We start from the raw sequence: 5,345 nt of genomic DNA on the forward strand, positions 1-5,345 counted from the left end.
TATCGTTGTCCACATATGACGTCATCAACTCTGGTAGTCCCCTCACCCAGCGGTTCCAACATAGAAACCTTTAAAAATTTATAAATTTTGCATCGATTGTCCGATTTTCCTCAAACTTTCACTAATGTGTTCTACTAATGTTGCTGCCTTTCACTCATTCCACATTTCTCTTTTGGTTTTGGTTTCCTTTAACAAAATGTAATCATAGATAAGTATCATAAGGTATGCAGCAATCTTGATAAACAAAATTAGTTTAAAAACACAGAGAAAAAAAATAGTGAGTCTGTGAAGTATGTCGTCGTTCCTGTTGATCAATAGCAAATATGAAAAATTCATAACAATTCATTGTGAGTATACCTGCTCCTTTTTTTGTTGTGTAATATTTGTCCAAGAATCATCTTCACCACCACCACCACCACCATAACAACAACAACAACAACAGCAACAACAACAACTATAACAACAATAACAACAACAACACCGAAGATCCGGTTACTAACCGTTGCCAAACAGAGCATTAGATAATATTAATATCTTTGAAGTAATTCATATTGCATCTAATCAAACACTTTATCAAGTATAGGGGATATTCACAGGACCTGAACAAAAATTGCATTTGGTGACAAAACAAACACAAAACTATATATGCATTTTAGAACGCACTGACACTTATGTTGCATGCTTAAATGATTCATTGGATGATAACATCTAATATGCAGTCAAAATATCTTCAAATTGAAACTAAAGAAATCTCTTTTAAACCATTACCAAGTCTCATCATTCTTATGCTCATCACTGTTAATGCCAGTTGACATTTCCACATACATACATACACGTGGGGGCGCTGTTTCATAGCGGATAAGACTCCCAATCGGAGGACCCGAGTTCGATTCCCGCCCCGTGCTTACGTCCTTGGACAGGATGTTTTTACCCACATTGTCCCTCTCGACCCCAGTTTATTAATGAGCACGTGGCAACGCTAGGGTAATAATAATGCCAGACCCTCTGGTAGAGCAGTGGCAACACTGAAGAGGCTACCCTGGATAAATAAGACCTGATTATTACTATCATTGTTGTTGTTGTTGTTGCTGTTGTTGTTATTATTATTATTATTATTATTATTATTATTATTATTATTATTATTATTATTATTATTATTATCATTGTTGTTGTTGTTGTTGCTGTTGTTGTTATTATTATTATTATTATCATTATTATCATTATTATCATCACTTCATTGTTCAGACACAATTGCTTCTTCCTGACAGGTCACTTATGGGACCTCATCATGTAACAAATTCACCATGGTTGGACGAAACAAAACTTCAGATCAGATGACACGCTTGATATCTGTTTAGCAATGTGAGGAATGTTATCACACTAGTTATTTCAACCCTTCTATCAGCTTAATGTAGAAGGAGGTACTCCACATAATGATTGCGATGACTCCTACTATGAGCCGTTTGATTTCGGCTGGTGTTTGAATAAGGAAGTATGCGTCGAGGTAAGGCACATATCCAGCTCACTTCTCAAAAGTCGTCCTTCCCTGCTATCACCGCTGGAATAGCGAGATGAATGGCGCCCACATTCGTGAATGCTAGTCGTCCTTCGAATTCGGCTGGTTCTCGTTGTCATGTTTGTATGGAAGCATGCGCAGCAAAACTGGGGCCACAGATTGTGTGTGTGTGTGTGTGTGTGTGTGTGATCAACTTGTGCGTGATGGTGTGTGTGTGTGTGTGTGTGTGTGTGTGTGTGTGTATCTTGTACATACACGCAAACACACACATATAAATAATATGTAATGATATAATTTATGCGTGTGTGTGCAAGCGTGTGTATTATGTGGAGATATAAAATCATGTTAATGTTTTTCATATTCGTCGACCACCTGCCGTGAGTTATGAAACATCAAATTTATCGTTTCACTGGACACAGTAGTGTAAAGGTTGCTTTGTATTTCTGGATTTTATTGATAAGAACAAAACATTTCCTCTTTCATACGTTATATGACATAATTATAGAGTTTTGACATCACAAAAACAAATATTCTTAACAGCAGTCAATGACAGTAAAAATATAGACAAGACGTTTGATCTTGGATTGCAGAAAACGCTTAAGGAGGATTTATTAGGACTTTTAGTATATCATTCTAGACCCACTTTCTGGACCTATCCTGAAAAAATCAGCTTGTTACCAAAAATGTCCAGGTTAAACTCTTGGACTACACAGTCGTAGCACCACTAGTCTGGGTGCCAAAGCCACTTTTTGGGCCTAACCTTGTTTTACCGTCCACCCAATGTTTTTTGATGGTTTCGCCCTATTTCGAGGGTGCTGAATCCGAATCTGGATGATGCAACTCTTGCATCCTTGAGGGTTTTAAGATATTCAAGATGGCCGCCAAAATGGCCGCCCAAACCAGAAATTCCCATGTATTTCCTTCTAAATGGTGAGAAATTGAGAACAATTGATGGTTTTGCCCTATTTCGAGGACGCTGAATCCAAATCTAGATGATGCAAGTCTTGCATCCTTGAGGATTTTGAGATATTCAAGATGGCCGCCAAAATGGCCGCCCAAACCGGAAATTCCTATATATTCCCTTTTAAATGGTGAGAAATTGAAAACAATTGATGGTTTTACCCTATTTCGATGGTGCTGAATCCGAATCTGGATGATGCAACTCTTGCATCCTTGAGGGTTTTGAGATATTCAAAATGGCAGCCAAAGTGGCCGCCGAAATGACCGCCAATTAAAACCAGAAATTCCGATGTATTTCCTTCTAAATGGTGAGAAATTGAAAACAGTTGAATTTTTAACCCTGTTTGGAGGGTGCTGAATCCGAATCTTGATGATGCAACTCCTGCATCCTTGAGGATTTTGAGATATTCAAGATGGCCACCAAAATGGCCGCCAAAACCGGAAATTCTCACGTATTTCATTCTCAATGGTGAGAAATTGAAAACAATTGATGGTTTTACTCTATTTTGAGGGTGCTGAATCCAAATCTGGATGATGCAACTCTTGCATCGTTGAGGATTTTGAGATATTCAAGGTGGCCGCCAAAATGGCCGCCCAAACCGGAAATTCCTATGTATTTCCTTTTAAATGGTGAGAAATTGAAAACAATTGATGGTTTTACTCTATTTTGAGGGTGTTGAATCCGAATCTGGATGATGCAAATCTTGCAACCTTGAGGGTTTTGAGATATTCAAGATGGCCGCCAAAGTGGCCGCTGAAATGACCGCCGATTAAAACCAGAAATTCCGATGTATTTCCTTTTAAATGGTAAGAAATTGAAAACAATTGATGGTTTTACCCTGTTTGGAGGGTGCTGAATCCGAATCTTGATGATGCAACTCCTGCATCCTTGAGGATTTTGAGATATTCAAGATGGCCACCGAAATGGCCGCCAAAACCGGAAATTCTCACGTATTTCATTCTCAATGGTGAGAAATTGAAAATAATTGATGGTTTTACTCTATTTTGAGGGTGCTGAATCCAAATCTGGATGATGCAACTCTTGCATCGTTGAGGATTTTGAGATATTCAAGATGGCCGCCAAAATGGCCGCCCAAACCGGAAATTCCTATGTATTTCCTTTTAAATGGTGAGAAATTGAAAGCAATTGATGATTTTACCCTATTTCGATGGTGTTGAATCCGAATCTGGATGATGCAAATCTTGCAGCCTTGAGGGTTTTGAGATATTCAAGATGGCCGCCAAAGTGGCCGCCGAAATGACCGCCGATTAAAACCAGAAATTCCGATGTATTTCCTTTTAAATGGTAAGAAATTGAAAACAATTGATGGTTTTACCCTGTTTGGAGGGTGCTGAATCCGAATCTTGATGATGCATCTCCTGCATCCTTGAGGATTTGGAGATATTTAAAATGGCCGCCAAAATGGCCGCCAAAACCGGAAATTCTCACGTATTTCATTCTCAATGGTTTAAAATTGAGAACAATTGATGGTTCTATCCTATTCCGATTTCAAAATGGCCGCCAAAACCGGAAGTTTCCACGTATTCCAATTCTAATGTTTCGCAATTGAGAACAATTTTATTTATGATTCTACCCTATTTCGATCACTGTGCTGAATGCGAATCTGGACGATACCACCCTTGCATCACTGAGAGTTTGGAGATATTCAAGATAGCCGCCAAAATGCTCGCCAGAATGGTGAGAAATTGATAACAATTGATAGTTTTACCCTATTTCAGGTTTTCGTCAATGGCAAAATCTAAACCCAACCATACTCTGCTGATAAACGAACGCATATTGTACATCCCAGTTTGAACTTGCTGTACTGTGAAACCAGCTTTACCGGATATCTTGGAATTTGTAAGATACAGCTGTGCCAGGAATGAATCCTGCAAGACTACAGATGCGGTTGAATGTTTGAAAGATTACACTGTTTCATCTACATATCATGGATACGTTTTGAACACTAACAATCAGTGGACAAGACATACCCATCTCGATCAAATAGTGATAGTGATGTAGAGAAGTATACCGAGATTCCCAACATTACCTGTTTTAATCCATGAACAGTTTTAATCGTTTCATCCATGAACACTCACATTGGTTAATTGGTTTATATTGGTGGTCTTGATGACATTGTTGAAGACAAGAGTTGGACATTTTTATAGTTCTGCTTCAAATTTTTCTTCAATATGATGTAATATCATATATAATAAATGTGGCGACAAACCTCGTATCTACAAAATGTCACATGTTCAGGAGAGAAAAACAAAAACAAAAACAAAAAGCAAACAAACATGGCAGCCAAAGCACTATAACAAATGAGAGAACTTTTCCTTTGACATGCCATGGTAGCTTCATTTTTGGGGTAAGACAGCTAAGGTTTGGACAGGACATCATTAACTGATTATCTGACTGTTTATTCAAAAAAGTCATTTTCACTAAAATTTCAGATACAGGGTCTTGTCGACCAAGCGACGATATCATATATACACACGAGGGGATGGAAAAATCACAGGTAACTCGCAGTAAAAACAAACGACAACATGTAAGGTAATAGTTGATAGTCCAGTACTATACGAATATCATAATCACGCAGAGTGCTTTTGAAATTACCCTTATATTGATATCTACTATAGTGGTCATGGATGCAACCATTTCTAGTGACGTAATCAGAATATGCCACAAGTTTCATAAGAGTACGCGGCGAGACTCATAAAAATACAAAAAAAAAAAAATTTCGACACCAAATACCAGCAGGCCATAATTTGATATTACTCTTATAGCCAAAAAGGATTAACTTCACATCAGTCTGCAGAGCTCTTATTGGCTACCACAGGCATTACTTTATAACAACTGTGCATAAAA

Source organism: Diadema antillarum, unplaced genomic scaffold (assembly GCF_040938485.1).
Source record: "Diadema antillarum isolate AM-2024a unplaced genomic scaffold, OU_Dant_1.0 seq00000053_RagTag, whole genome shotgun sequence".
Taxonomy (NCBI): domain Eukaryota; kingdom Metazoa; phylum Echinodermata; class Echinoidea; order Diadematoida; family Diadematidae; genus Diadema; species Diadema antillarum.